The sequence below is a fragment of the Accipiter gentilis genome, chromosome 11, assembly GCF_929443795.1.
Source record: "Accipiter gentilis chromosome 11, bAccGen1.1, whole genome shotgun sequence".
Lineage (NCBI taxonomy): Eukaryota > Metazoa > Chordata > Aves > Accipitriformes > Accipitridae > Astur > Astur gentilis.
Window position 1 is genome coordinate 36,093,591 of NC_064890.1, and position 22,160 is coordinate 36,115,750.

The following is a 22,160-nucleotide window of genomic DNA, read 5'->3' on the forward strand; positions in this document are numbered from 1 at the left end:
ATTTAGCTAAAAAATACTCTTATTTAACAGTTTTCTACTGCTTTATCAAAATAAAATAAAATAAAAAATAACATAAGTGTTCATATTTACTGAATATTTTTGCTCCTATGTATTAATTCTAGAGATGGACAGTTTGAAATATAAATTGTTATGCTTTCTTTTAAAAGGCAGTTGAGCCCTCGATATGTGAATAAATCAAAATACACAATTGAGAGATTTCATTGCACAATTGCACTGTACCTGCAGGGAGAGACCTTGATGTGAAATAATACTAGATAGAAGAATTTTATTACCATGGAAATCCATATCAATAATGTTTCTCATAGTTCTACAGATCAATAACATCTTGGAAGCAGAAGTACTGCAATAGTAAACTGATGAGAAGCTAATTTTATCACATGGTGATCAAAGTTTTCAAGAACAATTATAGACTTCTAGAACCTTAAATCCTTATTCAAGTTTACATATTGGGCTCCAAAGTTTTATTTAATGTTTAATTCAGGTTTTTGCGATAAATGAATGTACTGCATTTACTATATTCAGTATTTATATTAGTCATAATTATATAGATATATTATAATACATTACACAATATAATGTATTCTTATAGTTTCATATTATGGTATCATATATTAAGCTGTGTTGAATATTATTTTTTAAACATGTGTTATAAATAAAATCTAAAAATTTGCAATATATATGTCTAAGAAAATATATGTATATTTATAGGTACATGTATGCAGGTATGTAATTTTTTGCATCTTGTCCATGTATGCAGGTATGTAATTTTTTGCATCTTGTCCAGAATGTTAATTCATGTTTTTAGAAGTCTTAGAAATAGGGAATGTTACTACTTTTCAAGATGGTCCGTCAGTGGAAAGCAGAATATTATGTATTCAACATACAATACAAGAATATCAAAGCAAGTCAGATGAAACGTTACATAACACTGCAAAAGTATTAGTTGTAGTCATTATACTCATTAAATATTTTCTTCCAAAATCAGGAATCTCTAAATGCTGGAAAAGGCAAAATGATACATAAGGTGATGGAAATAAAACACTTAAACTACTTTCTACCCAAATAGCCTCAAAGAATTATTAATAAAATACCATAACATTTACATCCAATAGGAACCTTTAAAATTAAAAATTGTTTAAGCTACATTTTTTCATCTGCTGATCTTATCAGCATAAGTAACATGTTAGCCTTTACTGAAATAGGTACATGACATAAAAGAGAATAATAAATTGCAGGATTCCATTCCATAGGACGGGGGGGTGGGGGGGTGGGGGAGGAACATTTAAAAAAGAATTCCAGACTTGAGAAGAAATTGCCTATGCAGATAAGTTTCTAGATGTGATCAGTCCCTGATGAAGCCCAAGTGCAACTCAGAAGGCCATTTCTATTCAGCAGGCATTTTAAGTCATACTTAATATTACTATTAGTAATGAATATAACATGACTTTCAAAATCAAGCAAAACATTAAAACTCAGCAGGGATACCCATGAAAAGCAACACTCAGGACAAAGTTGAATATTGCTAAAGGATTTTAGCTATTTATTTATTTGTTTATTTACTTTGGTGACTGATCTTTAACCACAGCACCGCATAATATTCTGGTTTTACATTTCAAATTTACTGTTTTTTTCAAATTCCTTCACATATCTGTTGTGCAGATATGAAAATTCCATTTGACATATATATGTAGATGGATCCTCCTAAACGTTGTATCATAAACTTCTATACTGGAAAGATGACATCAGAACTAATGTTCATAATCGATTTTTATGTCACTAACATAGAAATTATCAAAGAATTAGAATACAATGAGTCAGTTAAGCTACAAAGTGTTTAGCCCTTGCTTACCTCCACCTCCGACATGGAAGAACTGAATTGTGCTGTTGTTTCTATCATACTTCCTATAAAAGAATAAAGTGTGTAAGTATCCATTACTAAATTTCAACTGTATTTGAAATGTTGCAGTGCACTGGTCAGGTAGGCCAATGCAGTAATATTTTGCATTGTATTAATGCATTAATATTTTAAAACTGTCACATTCATTATTAATTGAAATATTAAATTACCAAGAATCAATATGACAATCAAGTTTATACACTGTGCTTAGATTATTAAGGAATAATAAAATATTTAGAGAGATCCTTTATTGTGTTCACTTTGTAAAGTGATTGTTAGGCAATTACACCATCAACATCCATCCTTCATTTCATATATAACATAAAGGCGAGTTTGAAAAGACTATTATTAAGCTTGCAAATTGATATCAGAAGCTCTGGAAGTGCAGGATTAAGGCTGACAGAATTAAGGTTGGTTTTAATTCTCATATTACAATATTCCCTGTTATACAACGAAATGTTGCTTTTTTCCTATAGGTCTTGTAGCTGATTCAATGAGCTAACTAGGACAGTGTTCAGATAATGAACGGCTATTCAATATATTCTTTTTCTCTTGTTCAGTGTAGGGTTCTGTGTCTTATTTATTGCATTCCATACAAATCCTTTCCTCAAGACAAAACTATTAATTTTCTCGTAGCCAGAGGGTTTTGAACACCGTACTATCTGAATTCTCCACAGACAGTTATAAACTTATTTCAGCTGTATAGCTGTGAGGTAAAGTTACCCGGGAGTTTTTTTCAGTGGAAGAATATCCAGTTCTATCTCCTCACATACAAGACCATGTCGTTGGCCCCTGTCTGCCAAAACATATTTGGTTAACGTTACGGTCGATGGCAAGAGCGAGTGTAAAAGCAATTCCACTATCTGACTGAGATAGATACCTTCCCCAGCCATGCCTCTGCAACTCATGAAACCACTGTGACGTGACCTTTGCAGCATTTAGCAGGATCTTTAAATTCTACATCAACAGTCCTGTGTTTTGGGATAATTTCCCTCAATGTGAATACATTTACTCCGCCATCTCTCCACCAATCGTTCTGTAAATCTTTCAGTTTGGCAGTAAATTAATGTTACATTTTGCATATTCTGTCTCATAAGAATAAACTTGGTTGGCAACTGCAACATTATATGAATGGAAAATTAGAGAAGCTGAAAGCAGCATGAACTGGAAGACATCCCGACTCGGTTTCTAATCTGAGGTGTTGCAGATGCCCCACCTCTCTACCTGCCCGCACTGCTGCAGTGCTGCGCAGCGTACAAGGTGAAGCAAGACTCCGTTGGGCTGGCATTGAACCCGCTCCATTTAGAACCTTGAAAAATAGAGGTAGCATTTAGGAATGGGTTGGATACCAATTTAAATATAAGGAACAAGGGTAGGGTAAATGCCCTGGCTTCAGCTGGGATAGAGTTAACTGTCATCCTGGTAGCTGGTCCAGGGCTGTGTTTTGAGTTAGGTGTGAGAAGAATGTTGATAACACACCGATGTTTTCAGTTGGTGCTAAGTCGTGTTTAGTCTAAAGTCAAGGATTTTGCAGCTTCTCCTGCCCAGCCAGCGAGAAGGCTGGAGGGGCACAAGGAGTTGGGAGGGGACACAGCCGGGACAGCTGACCCAAACTGGCCAAAGGGGTATTCCATACTGTGTGACGTCATGCCCAGTATAGAAACTGGCGGGGGGAGGTGGGGGGGAATCACCACTCGGGGACTAAGTGGTCGTCAATAGGTGGGTGGTGAACAATTGCACTGTGCATCACTTGCGTATTCTAATCCTTTTATTATTACTGTTGTCATTTTATTAGTGTTACCATTATCATTATTAGTTTCTTCTTTTCTGTTCTATTGAACCGTTCTTATCTCAACCCACAAGTTTTACTTCTTTTCCCAGTTTTCTCCCCCATCCCACTGGGGGCGGGGGGGCGTGCAGAGTGAGTGAGCGGCTGCGTGGTGCTTAGTTGCTGGCTGGGGTTAAACCACAACAGTAAAATAGATTTTTAAAAGACGGTGTAATTCTGTGGCTCTTTCTGATTTGGTTGGTATTTTGAGGTATGTAGGAGGAAACTGGTTTTGCCTCATCAGGCTGTTAGATATAACTAAAATGCAATAACCTAGCTTAGGTCATCTGCCAGCCTCACACAAGCACAAGGTCTTTACAAGGGATATGGTAACCATAACTATTTCTTTTCTTCTCCGTTTTGGAAGACAAGTCTCTGGGATTCTTCTGACAAAATCCATTTATGAATCTAGTATTTAGCATTTCCAGAATCTTTCAGGTTTATAGATTGTAATGAGGATAAAAATGATATGCTAAATTTTCTGTTTTAAAATGTTGATCTAGTTAAATTATTTATAAACAAATTTGTCCCATTATAATCATAAACCCAAGGTTTTCTGACTTTCCAGGGGAAAAAAAGCCAGCGAAAACCTCTTTATTTGTCTTTTTAAATTAACTTTTTATCCAAATCAAGTAGGAGCAATTGCAAAATTTCTGGTTAACTTGGCCAAGTCAATGTATGCTTTTAGGGCCATGTTTAGAATAGTGTGCACTTTAGAATAGTGTGCTTTCTCTAAAGATTAGGAAAAAAACCCCACCAAACCCTAGGTTGATATTGTCATTTTGGAAAAACAGAAAAAGTTTCAGTTGCATTATACTGGGTTTGTGATTCATACACAAACAATGATTACAAATTTTATTAATTTTTTAGTAGTTGGTGCATTCTTTTGGGTTCCCAAGTAGAAAAGTAAATGATAAATTGGTTAAACTCTATCCTATTCTATTCTATTCTAAATCTAAATTATGCTAGAGTAAGTTTATTCTAAATCTTTATATGCCACAATAAGTTTTTCAGATTTTGATTTCTGGTATGGAGAACGAGAGATTGAAAAAAAAAAAAAGATAATGTATGTCATCTGACACTGCCACTACACAGAAGATCATACTACAGCCAGCGGTGGCATACCACAGATGATGTAAAAGACAAGGCTGACATGCTTTTCGCCCTGTTGAAAGATTAAAACAAGATTTCACTTGGAACACAAGGACTTTGTATTTGAATGTCAGGTTCCCTTTGGATAGCATAGATTTAAATGGCCTTCAATTATTTGTTAGTGTATATGTCTATACATGGAAAATGCACGCTGTCTAAAGTCACACTGTTCAAGTATTTTATTTAAATCCAAATACACAGAAATGATATGTGAATAAGGATACAGCAAGACAGAGTGAAGCCCAGTGTACTAGTATTCAGTGTTCAGTCACATTAGATGTTTGTTGAAGACCCCTTCTTCTGGAGACAAGGCATTACTTCCTCAGAAGTGCTAAAGAAATAACACCAAAAAGTGTTATCCAAGTACCTCCTTGGTACTTATTAATAGTTGCATGGCTTCACAGCCAGGAGACAATGTGTTTGGCCCAAAATCTGACTTGCAGGTCAGAAAAGTTTAGGGATATGTTAGTGTCACATGTCATTTCGAATCGCTCCCCGTTGCCTGTTCTCCTCGCTGCCTGCATTCCGTGCCCACGAGGTTGCTCCTGGGATCTCTCTGGAGTCCAGAAAGTCTCACTGAGATGAAACCCTCCGAGCAGTCCAGCGCCCACCTCACCCAGCGATACAGCGGGGGCCATGTGTCGCCCGCTCCAGCTCCCCAAATCTCCAGCGTGGCAGAAGGCTCACCCTGAGCCGCTCTGCATCCAGCACGTGCTCCAAGCATCGTAGTCTGCCTGGAGGTCTGATGGGACGTGACAAGGCGATGTCACCGTGGGAGGATGAGACACAGCTGTGCTGTAGTCACACAAGAGGTGCAGAGCAAAAAATATTGCATGTCCAGCATCTAGGCAAGCAGGTACCAAGTTAGGCTTATGTGCTCATAGCGTGGTGAAGTTTGGACACGAGGTGGCTGATCTGCTTTGAAGGAGGAGAATTTCCTTCAGCCTCCAGCAGAGCAGGCAGAAGCCATCCTGCTCCCACGGCAGAGGGTACGAGGACCCTTGAGTACCCCAGAGTAAATTGCAAAGACAATATAAATCTCATACTTTCTCTTGGTACTTTCTGCCTTGATTATAGAGGGAACCCAAAGACAGAAATAATGAACTAAATAAGTGCTTCAGTTACGTATATAAAGATAAATAGAATGAACCTGTCTCTGTTTTTTTTTTTTTTTTCTTCTAATCTAAATAAAGTTTTATTTAAATGAATATGGTTTTGTCTTTTTGTTTTGGTTCGGTTTTCCTTTTGACTGATTCACATTTTCTGGTAGGTTGTAGGATATTTAAGCAGTTTTCAAATTATTGTGCATCCTACAAACATATTTGAACTTTCCTCAGATAAATTCTCATCTGTGAAACTCTCTGTGTAACAGCCAGCTTATGACGCAAATATTTTCTGAAGGTCTCTTTGCTCATAACTCTTAATCTATGCTTCTACTGTATGATTCCTACTGTGTTCAGAGAATAGCTCTTTAGGAATCCTTTGTAAGGAAGCAAAAACTCCATTACCAGTTTCTCCTAACCAGAGCAACCTCAAGTTTCCTTTGCTAACCGCTCAGGTCCAAGGGCATGTCTGTCTCCTCACTAAAAACTTTTTTTTTTTTTTTTTTTCTTTTCTTCTTCTCGCTCTGAAACATCTCAGAAAGTCCATGTGACAGTTCTGGCAGTGAGAGGTGTCTGATGAATTGCAAAGGCAAGTGACAGGTTGGAAAGTTGTGAACTTGCTCCCTGGTGAAATTAAAAAGCCAAGCCTTAGCTCTGTGAATTCCTGCATTTTCCAGTTTTAGAAAGGTAGCAACCCTTACCTTGATCTCTTTTGCTCTCGTCTACTAGTGTTTCGTGCTGTTGTCACTAGAAAGGACACTTCACAGTAGTTCAGGACTTAAAATTTAACCTATGTTTAAAATTGTTGCAATCCTGCAGGGAGTGGTCACCATATTCACACTACATAAAGTGTCCAGAAAAAGAGTCTAGCAATACAACCCAAAAGACATTTTGTAAAGAAGTAGATGCTGTTTGTGTGTGATTTCTAAGACTGTGTAAACTTCTTCAAAGTCCAGGTGATACAGGTTAATGCTGAACATATTTTTCCCCCTTCCCCCTCACCCAAGCTGAATGTAACCCTAATAATTCTGACTTGGATCATCAAATTCCAGGTGAAAGTAAAGATCTTATTCATGCAAAAAAGCCCCACGTCTGCTGTCTCTATGGCATTTCTGTCTATGGAGTCCTCCATAAGGAGCTGAGATACTTGAGAGGGCAGAGAGATGACAGGCCAGACATTATTGCCCACCTGGACCTATGGAAAAGTGGGAGAAAGTTTAGGTCAACACTATTTCTTTTTGCAGAGCTGAGGAATAGTCCCCATTAAAGAACGACATAATCAGGAAGGTTGGGACATATCCTCCTGGGAAAGTGCGTGCTAGTAGAGCAGTTTTGACGCCTAGCTTGGGAGCCAGGTATCGGTGTGAACATAACTAACGCTTGCTCCTCCCCAAAACATCTTGATCCTTCCCTTTCCATACGTAAATGTTAATGCAATGTTTTGGAGTGGGCTGCATATCATCTAGCTGTGTATACAAAGTATGCATCTAAATCAGAGCTAGTCACTCAGATTAGTCACTTCTTGCATAAACACTACAGAGGAATAGGAACTCCCTCCAAAAAACCTCACCTGTAAGGCAGCCAACAGCCCACCTCTGTGCCACCTAACACAGTTCTGTTGTAAAGACGAGTGTGTGAATCACGACTCCACATCAGTATCATTTTCTCTATTTACAAAACCATATTTTTTCATGTTATTATTGAAGGGAATGTTTTTCAGTTTGTTTCCCAGTCCCTTACTAACAAGCTTCAATGGAGAAGTCGAATTCGCACAACAGAGAAACTTTGCAGGAATGACACTGATGGCATGTACTGGAGCTTGTCTGTTTTGTGAACTGTCCAGAGGTAAATAAATCAGAGACCATTAAAAGTGCCTCATTCACCAGTATTTCACCAATTAATAACTCTGCTTCTTGTAAGAGAACACACCATTCTGAAACAGGAGTGACACAGTAGAGAATCGGTTCAAGGATGGCTGGTTTTTAAGGAAAGTAATGGAAATATGACAGAAATAATGTCCGTTAATGTTATCCATTGCCTTTTACTTAAAATTAAGGGACATATCAAAAGCTGGGGCACAAACCAATTTCTTTTATGGCTTATATTATAACTTTCCAAATATATTATCCTCACAACATAGCCATTGATTTTGCAGTTAATTTTGTATACCAAACTATATTCAGTTTTGCTGTGCTATGGAACAGCATTGTTCTTCTTTCTGCATTGACATCTGAGAGTCTGTATAGTCTGCATTCCTTAAATATAAGAAGTGAAAGCCAGGCACTGCACACAATTCCTGATAGTGTTGGGAGGTTTTTTATTTTTTTAATTGGGTCTTGAAATTGCATGGAGTATCCAAATAGTGATAAGAACTCACTTTCATTTAATTTAAATTTCTTCTGAGATTTTAAGATTTGACCTTCAAGTTCACTAGAAGCCCAACAATTTACTCTGCTGTTCTGTTTGAAATGAATTATTCCACTTCATCTCAGAAGTAACGTAGAGAAGAACAGATGGACCAGCTTTGGGATGATTGAGGTGTTAGTGGACTGAAAGGTAATTAAGGAAATATACTGGTCAAACAAGTCTGTGAAAGCCAGAAAGCATTCCATCATAAAGTAAAAGGTCCAATTATTGTCTATCTGATAAATATGTGATATCTATTAAATGTCTAATATTCCCAGAAGGGAAATTATAATATTCTTTTTCTTTCCTTCTCTTTTGATTTTATGCTGCAATCATTGAAAGACTGAATAATGAATTCACCTTCGGTGTAAGTTCCATGTAGTACAGTGCATATGACCAAAATATCAAAAGAAGTCTCTAGTTTTCTTCAAAGCACAATTTGCTCCTGCATATCTACTACCATCTGTAGATGACTGGTGACTGAAGGTCCAGGTATCTGTCCTGCAGCACTAATTATGATCATTAGAGTTGCGTGTGCCAGACTTAAATGTTGATTTCAGTTTTAAAGCTGTTTCTTCTGCTGCATGGTTAATGTCACGGCTCTTTTGACGTTAATGCAAATTCTGCTGGCATCAAAAGTTCACTCTGGTGCACTTGGAAAGGGCTGCACTAAAACTCCCCAAAAGTGAAGATTTTAATTGAAACTGGCCAATTAGCCTTGGTGTGTAATCAGTAGAAGATCACCACTTACAAAGAGTAATTTTCCCAGCTATTTTGGATGAACCAGCTTTCTAAGGTCTTTTGGATTGGCTGTTCTCTCCTTTGTCTATCTTCTGCTGAACCCCAACTCTTTTCTCTGACCTCTCTCAGCTTCCTGGGCTAAAACGGCTCTCTGGGTACACCAGGTCCTCCTTCTCCCCAGAAGAACTTCACTGTAATGATTCACCTCCATTGTGGCATACATTGTGTTATTGATTATCAATCTGGACATACTTTTAATTTGTCAATATCACTTTATCCATATACACACAACCATTAGCAATTAGCACAATATGTTTAGTTCACGCTCTAGATCTGTAAAGATCATATATGCACATTATTGGTTCTGTGCATCTTCCCACTTACAATACTACAGCACAGGTGTCTGAGTAGACTTTTTCAGACCTTTGATGGGCTAAAGATGTCTTGCTTTTTAGTCTATTTTCTGTCAGCTTGTCAATCACACTCTCAGGTTCTTTGTTATGTCACTTGCACAGCTACATTAATTAGATTTTGTATTTTTCCAGCTTTCATATCACTGCTTTAGCTTGCACTTATCTCTTCCTGCCAGCTACAGAGGGAGCTGGATGACTGCTTCAAACTAGATACTTAGCTTTTAAGCAGCTAAACTTGGAAGACGATACTTCACACCCCTAATACTTTTGATTCCCAAAGAAAGACTCTAAGGAAGACTTGAGTCTTAGAAAAGAGGGAGCCTCCATCTTCTGAATATGGGGCCAAGTTAAATTAAGCCCTCGGAAGTTGAGGTACTCAGAATCACCAAATGTTTTTGACAGCATTGATTAATGAAATACAGATTCAAAGAGATTCTTCATGCATAAAATAGAGAGTACTCTTTGAACCAGCGCTATCTTTAAAACTTACATAAACATTCATCACGCCTGTTGTGAGCTGACATACTCTGAAATTTACTTTGCAACCAGAAAGACCCCCCCTCTCCCCAAAATGACCGAAACCTTATGAAACCATTGTTAGTTTAGATGCGTATTTATAGGCACATATGTATCATAGAACATACGCTTCAGGGAAAGCAGTGAGTTTTAAACACAAGACTGTGTTGTCAGGGTATCAGCTGTTACTCTTGGTTATGTTAGAGGATTAATTGTATCCTCTACAAAGGTCAATGTAGCAGGCAAAGATTGCAAAGAAACTGCTTTAGAGATGGCTATCTCCTGGATAAATTAACTGGTGCTTTATCTTGATTATGGTTTATTCTATATTCCAAAGAAGCTTAAGTAGGTGAACGCCACAGTCAATAAATACAGATTACTCAGCTTTCATTGAAAACTGATCTTCTCCACAAGGGAAATCTATGGTAGACTTGTTCCTTAAACACAACAAAAATGTTTCAGTTCACAGTGCAGACAAATGGGGCCCGGGTTTGGTACTTCATCAAGTTGGACAACTAATGAAGTGAAATAACTCATACTCCTGAAGAACTGATTATGCTTTCCTCTTTTCAGTGTATCTAGACACATAAAATTAAATAAATTAGTGGATCATTCTTACTTTGGTTTCTTTCGTATCTTGCCTCTAAAAAAGTATGCATAGAATAATGCTCTTCTAAGTCCCCAGTAAGATATAACTAGACCCAGGAAGAGGAAGGGATTCATCTCTAAAAGAAATTAACTATGTTTTCTTGTTCAAACCCTTTGGCATAATGCTGACAGTAGACGATCATATACACAAACATACATTTTGAGAAAGCTTCATGAAGAGTCTATGCTTATGAAAACCTTGCATGGAGTAGTACTTATATTGTGAAGAATAACATGTGGTGGGGTTTTTTTCCGTACAACATTCACACGTTAAAAGCAAGTTTGAGTAAGATATTCTCAGCCACCAAGACCGGTCATAATGTATTAGTAGCAGTTACTCTTATTATCATTATTACTAAGGATGAAAAGTGAGGAAAGAAAAAGTAATATAGCCCTCTCCAGAATATAGCTTGTAAGGAAAAACCAGCAATCATAGCTGAACAGAGGGTGGCTGGAAAATCGAACTCAAGCATGTCATTGGGGATGTTGGACAAGAAATGGGCTGTATATGTGACTGGTCAAATGGAAGACAGGATGCCTTCCCAGGCAGCAGGACAGAAACCACCATAAAAACAACTCTGACAGATAGAGGAAAATGAGCTATTCTCTGCTGCTGCATATCTGATCGATAGTGAAGTAGTGTAGAATAATCCTGCTACCTTTTGCTCAATTTATGACCTCATAAAGCATAGGTGCAACTGGGTTAGCAAGCCATAGGCTTCCCATTGAAGGTCTATTAGCTTTTACTCATAAAGTAATTGAGGTCATTAATATCAAAGCACTTGAGCAAAATAAATATATATATATAAATCCATCTTGGACTATGGCTGTATTAATAACGAATCTAGTTTTAAATTCTCTTACAAAACAGCACAAAACAAAAAACAGAGCTCAACAAGCCAGCTCCCTAAAACAATTCTTTCATTGACAACCTTGAAGAAGAAAGTTTATTATTACTGCAAGGGGTTTTTTAGAAGATCAAAGAAAAGCATGTATATCAGAAAGGATATTTTTGAGAGTATAGAATTTAGAACTTTAAACTATGTTAAGAAACCCAATAATAAAAATCAGTCCGTTCTACTCCAAATCCGTGACATCAGTGAGGCACAGTAACGAATACAGATTGATGCCTGAGCGTGTCTACAGAAAAAATTATCTATGTCCCTGAAGCAGGAAGCCTGAGTCAAAATTCTTAGAAAACATTGGGGTTACATCTTAGAAAACAGAGAGGTTAAGGGAATGACATCAAAAGCAAGATGAAAATATTCAGGAAATAGATGAAAGCTGAGGAACTTAAACAGCCATGCAAGAATAAAACATTACTGCAATGTAGGAAAACCAGAACAAGTGAACAGATATACAGACAGAGAAATCTGAAGTCCAATCAAAACATTAAAAAAAATAAAAAATAATGGAAGATTAATAAAAACATGCATATTGTTTTAGAGCACAGAAGACTTACTTTTCTAGAGAAAAAATCTGATACAGTCTGATTAAACACACTAATTATTTTGCATAAATTAAAGAAAATGAAAAAAATTATTCAGCAATAGAATTGGGAAAGAGAACTCTGGAAAAAAGCATGGAGCTTGGGTGTATCTTGTATAAAAGATAAGTATAACATCCTCACATGATCTTATCAAGAGAAACCACATAGCATTACAATGTTAATTAAAAAAAAAATAGCTTTGATCTTCAGAGATTTTCTAGCTATTGACTGATTACATTTCCCAGTGTTTCCGTTATTTGAGATAACTCAAATGGATGAGGGACTGAGATCAACTGGGGTACATCTAGCTGTTTGGTTTGGGTTTTTTGTCTGTCTGTCATTTTAAAATTTTAATTTAAAATCTATCAGTACTGTAGAAAACAAATCAGTATTACCTGAACTGACTAGCTGACTCCAGCTACAATGCTTGTTATTCTTTTGATCCCAGAACTATGGCTCCATTATAGCCATACCTCAATAAGAAAAGTAAAAATTATTTTCTCTCAGGGTGAAAACGCTAGTGGGTTTAAGTGCTTTCCTAAAACACGATAACTGAGAGATCCCAGAGTTCACATTTCCCCTTCCTTAGCAATGTTTTTGATCTTAGAACCATTATAGCAAGAAGTGAGCTCCACCTTCTTTTCTATTGCTTTCTTTGAATGAGTGCCAAATGTGCTCTCAAAGTGCTCGATCAGACTGGGTCACTCGGAATTCTTACATGTATGAAACAGGCACCTACGTACTTAAGCATTGGAGTAGACCTGAAGCAAGTTCGTATCTTGGTGCATATCCTTCCATACAAAAAGTGTCTAAAAATGCATGTCCTCAAAATTAGAAACTTACAAACACTTTGAGGAAAGAAGATACTCAGTGTGATAAGGTGCCTAGATAGTCCAGCAGAGTGGTGAAGAAGGCTCCTAAATTCTACCAGTCTCATGCTGGTGGTCTGGAGCTTACCCTAAATCTTTCACTGAATCAAGCCCAAAGTGAATCAGGAGGGGCGTTTTCCTGGCCCTATAAAATATGTTCTATATGAGCAGTTATGGTATTCAGGATTATGGAGACATCTGAGAAAAAACCTGGCCAAAAAAAGTTAGAATTGATTTGTCTATGTTCTCAGAATAACAAATTTATCAAAGCACAATGAATTCCTTTGCTTTTTTCTATATTCCCAACAGATTACTGTAGTAAAATCTGACTATTTTCGTTTGTTTGGATTCTAATCTGAAACTTGGAAAGAAATTTCCTATCTAAAAATGAAGCATCTTGGTTCAATAAATTTTTGTTTAGATTGTTCTCGTACTTGATGAGACTTGTGACACTTGACAGGCTGCAGAGCCCTGACAGCTCAGCAGGTCAGCAGAGAACCATTAGCTATAGAATCAAGCCCAAATATTTTCAGGACTGCTTTTCTGCAGGTAGATGAGATACCATTTACTAAATGAACTGAAGCTAGGTGAGGAATTTATATCTGTTTTGTTGTAAATTATAATGAATTTTTAAAAATTGTTTTAAAAAATACAATTGCACATCATTTAAGCTCTGGACGACATCTCTTTCTTCCTCTGCCTTTACTTTGTTACGGTGATCTGATGTGTGACAGGGATTGTCTTCATTCAGAAATGAGTACATTAATTCTTTTGATGAGACTACATTGCAGTGACAGAATAACTTCCCATCTTAACTCTGGCATTGTCATCTCAGGATCAGGTAAAGTAGGAATAAGCTATCAGTTACATTACCCCAGGTCAAGTGATCTAACAGAACATCATTCATAGCTGCCTGATCAGAAACCTAGTGTACAAAAAAAAAGCATGATTTAAATCTCACAATTTATGGTCGTTCCAAAAGAAGAAACAGCTGTTGCTTGAGCTGAACAGTGAAGATTCTAATGATGCTTTTATATGCTAAATACCAGGCTCAATTCTTATCAGCCAATATGTGGGGTTAAAATATGAAATATTTGAAGGATCCAGATACACTTTTAGTCTGAAGACTAAGTTTGAAAAATAAAGATTTTTGGGGAAAAAAGGATTTTTTTTTTTTCCTATTCCACTCCAACTTACGCAAGTTTGCGTCTTACGGAATTCTTCTACTGGTATGTAATAATATTTTGTTTAAGTATGACTAGCACTGTAATTACATCATCATGATCACCAGCTTCATTTTCCTCTCCTTTGTTTCATGCCATTATTACTATTTAAATCTTCACTCCTTTTTTTAGGTGTGAACTTATACTTAAATTTATTTTAAATCTGCCCTTTAAGCATTGGGACTTTCTCAATAGGACTGTTAAAATGATTTCTTTCTTTGTCCTCTTGTGTTTGTCTTGGGTATATAATACCTGCACTTAGTTCTTTTTCCTCTATAAGAAATGCTTATAATGGGAAATCTTGTTTGCATTTTCCTTCTTTGCTCAAAATATAGAAAAAAAAACCAACAAAAAAATCCTCAAATATAATAATAAAAAATATTTTCTGTTTTCAAGAAAAGCAGAAGTTTGTTACATCTCCTTCTTTATCTTAATTTCTTGTGTAGCATTTATCCAGTTGTGTGAAACATAGTACCCTTTGAGTACCTTCATTCATGCCTTCTTAGTCACTGTTGAATATAGGTACACAATGCACTGATTTTTCTTTCTTTCTAAACTGTATTTGATCTCATATAATAACCTTATGAGTCTGAAGCTACAAGAGAAATACTAGTGCAATATAATTTCTCCCTCTCTAAAGGGGCCAAGGCGCTAGTAGAGACCCCCGTCCCAGAATCAAAGTCTGCAGTTATCTCAGTCCCACCCACATTGTGAATTCTGATGATCTGTGGTATTATATTCACTAACAGTAAATTTACAAATATTAAAAAAGATGACGAAGTGGACACCCTAAATCTAGTTTCAATTCACAGGGACCCAAGTGAAGCTTGGTGTCTTAGCACTCAGTAGCTACACTAGCAGGTCCCCGTATACCATTACCTTTGATGGGCTCTGATATTTTGAGGTAAAAAGCATTCCTAATCTGTATAACACCGTGAAGAAATTGAAAAAATAATGAGTGTCCTTGGAGTAGGGAGAGCTTCTTGCGGTAGATGTCCTCACTGAGGGACGAGAGGTAGATGTTAAAAACATGTATTTCCCACATCAAACTATAGAGAAAGCAAAGTTTCCATTGCTTTGTGGTGAATAGATGGTATCCAGTTCTGCTGAGCTCTTTGCTATGGCTATATTTTGAACTTCAGCTCAAACTCCACTAATGACCAAACTGTCTGTGTGCATGGCTTGGGAGAGGGTTAGATTCTCCCAGAGATTTGCTTACGTGCAAGCTCAGCCAACGTAATGTCTACTCAGTTTATATCTGTTGACATAAATCGTATAGACTTTTATGGATGCAATATCTAACAGGCCAGACCAATAGTATAAACTCCTTCAGGTTGGGTAGAGCAGACACTAAGGGACACTCAGCTTTGTTGAGCTGCAGGCCCACACAAACTTCACGGCCAAAGCACTCATGTCTGTTGTCCGCTAAAGATTGTAACAACAGCTTCCTAAGCAGAGCTTCACGAGATCGCTTGCCTCTGTGGGACTACTCCTTACTCCATACAATCATGTCACTCTTGTCGCGAAGGCAGAAGAGGAAACGACGGTTAAAATCTTGCTCAGAGAGTAAGAAATTATTTTACTTCTCTCTTGTTTTGGTTGTTGGGTTTTTTTATTATTATTATTGTCCTCTACAGTGGTTTGTGGTTACTTCATATTTTCAAGTTTTCTTCATATTCACTAAAGCTAGAGACTGTGTTAAGAAAGAATTTAGACACAAATGAATAGAACATCTTCTAAAAGAGGAGTTGTTATTCCAGTGTGACCTAATTTCATCTGAATTCTGTAGTTTATATGCTGACGTCTCCTGGCAAATCTTGCATATATTATGCTAATTAAAACCTCCTCATCTTAATCTGAACATAGAATTTTTCACTGCCCACTTGTCTGCATAGAGCTACTCATATCTTAAGGACTGCGATAGCATCCGATATTTCTACTCAAAATCTTAAGACAGAAATAAACCATCCTTTGTTTTATGATCAGGGGACAATCTGAACACAGAAGTGTTGCAGGTATTAAATGGAAACAAGGAGAAATCAGTCCAGACAGAATGACATTAAAAGAATGAAATGAAACACAATGTCAAACGTTTACTGTGAAAAAAAGCATATGCTTTTTACATAGTGAAAGCAGCATAGCATCCATCTCACATTTGGAGTTAGAACACCACTGGTATCCCTGTTGAGAGGAACATATTGAGACACAGTTTATAGAAGCCTATCAAGAAAAAAAAGGATGTATTGAATTGTGCAAAAGACGTCAGCTAGGAAAGGAATGTCCTGTTCTCCAGCTGTTATTTCAATAAATAAATAAATAAACAAGCAAAGTGTCTACATAAAAGCTCATGCTGTGTAATTCAGCTGCTACTTCTAATAATGTGATCACGGCAGATTTTGCGGAATTGCCACATGACGCAAAACAGCACGCTCGCTTACACCGTGCAGGGCTACAGCTGACTTGGGGCCGTGGTGGCCCTGGCGAGAAGCCGTGGCTCTGCTCCGCGTAGCCGCCAGGCTTGCAGAGGGCTGTCTGCCTTGCCAGAGGAGTGGAGACCAAGACACCACATCAGGGGCTACAGCGTCCGGGTGAGGGTCTTCTGCTGCCCCACTGAAGCCGTACAGGATAAATTTACGAACGCTTGCGTCGTTGGTTATTTTGTCTCTCTCCCCGGCTTACTGGGCACCATTTTTATAAAGCGCGGCTTCTCAGCCAGAGGTAAGTAAAAAATCTTAAAAGGAGCTGCCATCTTCTGTGACATTCGCGGGCCTCTGTGGGCAGTGTGGGGCTGAATACCGTCCCACTGCTCTCTTGAGAAGGCACTGATGCTCTATGGCAAGAAATGATCCCTGGCTGAAACCAGTGAAGGAGGCATTTCCCTCAGGTCTACTGATGATGTCATGTGGCAATAACGCCATTTGTCTTGGGACATCGGGATATTCAGTATCTCTGGCCTCTGGCTGACAGTTATTTACATTACATCCAAACTTATTTCCTTCAGATGGGGCAAGATGAGTTTTGTTGAATGTTATTCTTCAACACCTCCATTTTTCATTACATATTTTGTGATGTTTCTTTAAAGATATTCGACAACTATTCTCAACAACCAGCTTTGAGATCTGACCATATTGTTCATCAAAAGAAATTATTAAATTAGCTTTTGTATTATTTGCAATTTGGGATGTCTAGCTTAGTCTGAACTTTCACTATTTCAACCCAAACAACTGAAATGTTTTTGAAACACTATTCTGCCTAGATTAATTTTTTTGGTAAACTTTTCCTCAATGAGTTTTCAATGTGTTTAAATTCAGTCTCAAAGTTTTGCAACAATATTTTTTTTAGGAATATATCTTCTGTCTTTCTGCCACACTATGTCCTCTAGAGAACAGGCAACCTCAAAGGAGAAAGAAACCAGACAGAACCTTTAAAGGTCCCTTCCAACCCAAATTATTCTACGCACTTTCTGCAGCTTCTCTGCAACTTCATTTCTGCAGTGTACTGGGTTTGGATCTGCAACCAGGTCACCGAACTGAAAACAAGTATCTTTTCTATCCTGCTTTGAACCATTCGCCAGTGCCTAACCAACATGAGATGGAGGGATGACCAATTTGAATAGACCCAAAAGAAAGTCCAGAAGATAAGCATATTGCAACATTGTTGTAAACTAGAACTTGAGACTAATTTGGAGGCAAAAGGAGAAGGGAAATTACAGGCAAGATGTTGGGACAGACTGTCAGGGAGGCAAAACTGGAATCTGTGTTTTAAAAGCAAAAGTCTAAGGCTGATTTTCATCTTTGAAATATTCTGAAAGTGATTTCAATATTAATGCAGGAAATTACTTGTTTTCCTTTTATGTATTCAATTCTCAATTCTTCTTACACCAAAGCATATTCTTCTTACAGCTTTAGCAATCTTGAAGTTTGCTTGTTCTTTTACAGTCCCCATTTTATGACTTCTTTTCTCAGTTAAGGGAGAAAGCAGAACTTCGGGGGGGTAATTTATACCATGTTAATGTGGGTGACTAACAACAGTGGGTTGAATTGCCTTTGGGTGTTTCTCTCCCATTTGCCTGCAAAAGGATCTTAAATTACATACTGACATCACATGCCTAACTCTTAGATGGCTAAATGGGATTAATTCCATTCCTATTGCTGTTTTATTGTGCGGATCTGTGAAGTCTTGCAGGTGTGGTGAGATCTGGACCATAGGAGGCGAGCTTGTGCCAAACTATCCATCCCCTCCCGGCTGACCTAAGTACCAAGTATTCCATGCTGCTGTATTAAGTGATCAGACCAAGAGTCCCTGATAACATAGCACAACAAAGCAATGTGGAGGCTCAAAATCAGGAAGCAGACACTCCGCTTCTGTGTAGATGTAGTCACTGAGGCAAATGAAGCCATGCTGCTCTACAGCTTTCTCAGGATCCTGGTATTTCTTTTAGTGATCTGTTCATATGTTGCAGTAAGGCTTGCTGCCTCTCTCCTACGGCACATGCATTCAACGACTATGATCAGATTTAAAAGAAGACTTAGGTACAAATTTAGAACCCAGCCAGGGGCTATGCATGGCTAGTAAAGATTATTTGTCAGTAATTTTGACTTTTTCTTATGTTTAGGGCTGTGATACCTCTGTAATGGATGCACTTGGCAGGAGCAATCCTTTATAATACTCTAAAAGCAGACATAAGTAAAACAACCCAAACCACATCCATTATTAATAATTGATGTTCATTCAGCATTGGCAAGCATTGATTATAGGCTTAAATGGGAGTTCTTTGCAATATTGATTTGGATGCTTTTGACTTGAAACTGAAAGCTGAATGCATTTAATGGAAGTCGGTCGCATTTCTTAAAAATTAAGCAGTCATTAAGTTTGTGTGATTCACTACCCTTTTTTTGTGGGAAAGACTGCATGTCCTTGAGGAAATGTCAAAAATGTGTTAAACATTGCAACTTTTTATAATAGACTAGGGTAACAAGTAGTCACAAAAACTTGCAATAGGTTCTCAAATTATTTTTGTAGTATGTCGGGAAGAAAGATGATTTGCTGAAAAACTAGATTTTTAAAGAAAAAAGGAAAGGGGTACAGGGACACAGGGAGCGAAGGAAAATCAGTTGCTACTTAGTAGGGAAGGCATTGTGCCAATAGGTTTTTGCTGTTGATTCTGCTGCTTTATACCAGTGTCACAGGCGTTCTGAATCCTCGGCTGAAAAATACAGAGTTGCAAACATGTCTTTCCTAAAGACAGGGAAAACACATAGCTGGATGAAGCACGTAGGTAATTGTTACCACATTATTGGAGAGCAGTGTCTGACTGGAGGTGAATTGTAGGATTAGGAGATGATTCCATTTCCGCGAAACATCTGAAATGTAAGCATAAATTTCACTTGTCATTAAGCAGTTCTTCAAGAAGTTTCTTTCTTGTGCTAATTTCAATAGTACCACTGAGTTTCCTTTACGAATGACCTCCATTTCCACCTCCAAAGTAATACTGAAAAATGTCAGTGAGATCTCAGTGTAGACTAATCTTTACTATTGACTCAAAACTTGTTAATAGGAAAATGACTATTGCTGGATGTAATGTGACTTGATGGCTTATTTGTAACGAAATTTCTTTTTAAAAGATATCTAAAAAGACTGGAAGAACATACACACACATACTTGAGTTGTTCAAATAATAAGTGAAACCAATCAAAGCGCTTTTGCAGTTGTAATTAATCATTAAATCCTTCTTTACTCAGTCAAATGAGGTTTTCAAAAGGAATTTTGACAAATGGAGTACATCTTTTCTACTGGTTAATTTACCCTGATGAAGTGCTACATAAAAGCTGTATAAACACTTCTTTTTATTTAAAAGATCACAGAGGGAAAATTGAAGTAGTAATTTCAAAAATACATCTCATAAAAGGGGTAAAAAGCCTGTAGCTTGCAACACATATGTAGAAGTAGGGAGGAACTGGAGCACAAGGAGATACAGTCACTGTCTTCTATCAACCAGCTTTTTAGCCCAGCCTTCCATTGTAGAGAGTTTGCCCGAATCTTTTCATCTTCAGTTCTGAATACAATAGACTATATGAAAGTTTTCATCAAATGTGATGGAGTAAGTAACTGAAAATATGAGAAGACTAGCACACTGAAAACTTAGGTGAGACAGTAAGGGGTGATTGCCTTTGACATGGAAGTAAACATTTCTCTTTAGTTAACTGCATAAAAACATTTGAAGGGTTAAGCTGTTCTGATAACATGGGCTTTGCTAATATAAGGCCCATGTGACTCTCTAATGAAGTTGCAAATGTGTCAGGGACAAAAATAAATTGCACTGATTTTAAGCCCATGAAATAAACTGCTATACTTGTACTGCAGGGTACTTGCAAAAGACATACACGTCAGATGTATTGTTTAATAAAAAGACGTACCTTCCACATCCTTTGATCACATCATTTTGCCAGGTAAGGGTTATGAAAACAACAGGAACATCTTTTGCTTTCTAAGACTCTTTGACTTCAAAATTAAAAAATGCTAACTCCATGCCTGAGAACTTCCCTAATAACCCTAGTATGACAGGCAAAAGTCAAAACCAGCAAAGTTAATATATATTAATCGAACTTCATCTAATTTAAACCTAATCTGACAAGCAACTTTATTTCATGGTCATTAGTGCTTCAGTCCTGTAAAGTGCTCCTAAGTAGGGCTCTAAATCTTAAAGATGCATTAAATACTATCGACGTTGAATGTAAGAAAATTGCCACAAGTCTGCGTAAAAGTTTAAGTGATCTTTATTTTCTCTCCCCAAATTTTGTAGAACAGTGACCTGGCTCCCACGTGATACAGCCAGCTAGAACACGGAGTATAACATTTTACTAGAAAAGTGACATTTAAGCCCATGTCAGTTTTGCTGAGGGCTTAACGTGTCTATAAATAGGCCAGAGTTGGGGTTTTTGTTCTTGTTGGGTTTTTTTGTTAATAAAAGCCTGCTACTAAAATGTCTAATACAAGAGGAAGTGATATTTGTTTGTGGTTTATTTTCCATACTAATATAACAAGTAGGCCAAGGTGATTAAGATTCCCAGCGTAAAAGGTATCTCTTTAAAGAGCAGAACTGTTTCTCCTGTGCTTTTAGTGACTACACTTGAAACATGTACAAATGGATGCAGAAGGTCAAGAAACTGAGAGTCTGGTCCACCCAGTGTTTAATGGCTGATCACTTCTGGTTGTTTTGTTTTCTCAGTGGTTGGATGGTTGTCCTGTGAATCCAAAGCCTGAGTAGGTTTTTTTTATGAAACAGAATTAACACAGGTTTACGTAATGGAACTGTTCTTTCTTTTCTGAAACCTGTGTTCCATAAGATTTAAACCCTATCCAGCAGTAACTATGTGTTCATGTTTGGATTATATCTGATCTGGGACTTGATTCACAGTGGGGTTAAAATTACTCATACTTGGAATTGAAATTACTTTGGAGCATTCATTTTGATGATATGGTGCTTCTGAAAGGCTAATTGCTTTACGAAAGTACCCACACTTAACAGACACACTTCCTGAAAAGGCTGGCTTCATTCACTTCATGCCTTAGTTCTTCAGCTGAAAACAGAAATAATATTTGCACCTAATATCTGCACAGGGTACAAGCATTTCGTGTATAAGGATGTGGTTGCTGTGAGAGAAATCATCACAGAAATTTTCCAAATGAAATCACCAAGGAGCCACATTAAGTAATAATAGTCCCCAGACCTCCTAGCTTTGCTGTTTACCTCTGTAACCATCACTCATCTCATTAAAATGGTTACATTGTAAATGAATGGATTAGATCTGAAAACAAATTGCATGACTAATTGTTCTCCAACAATAAAGGAAT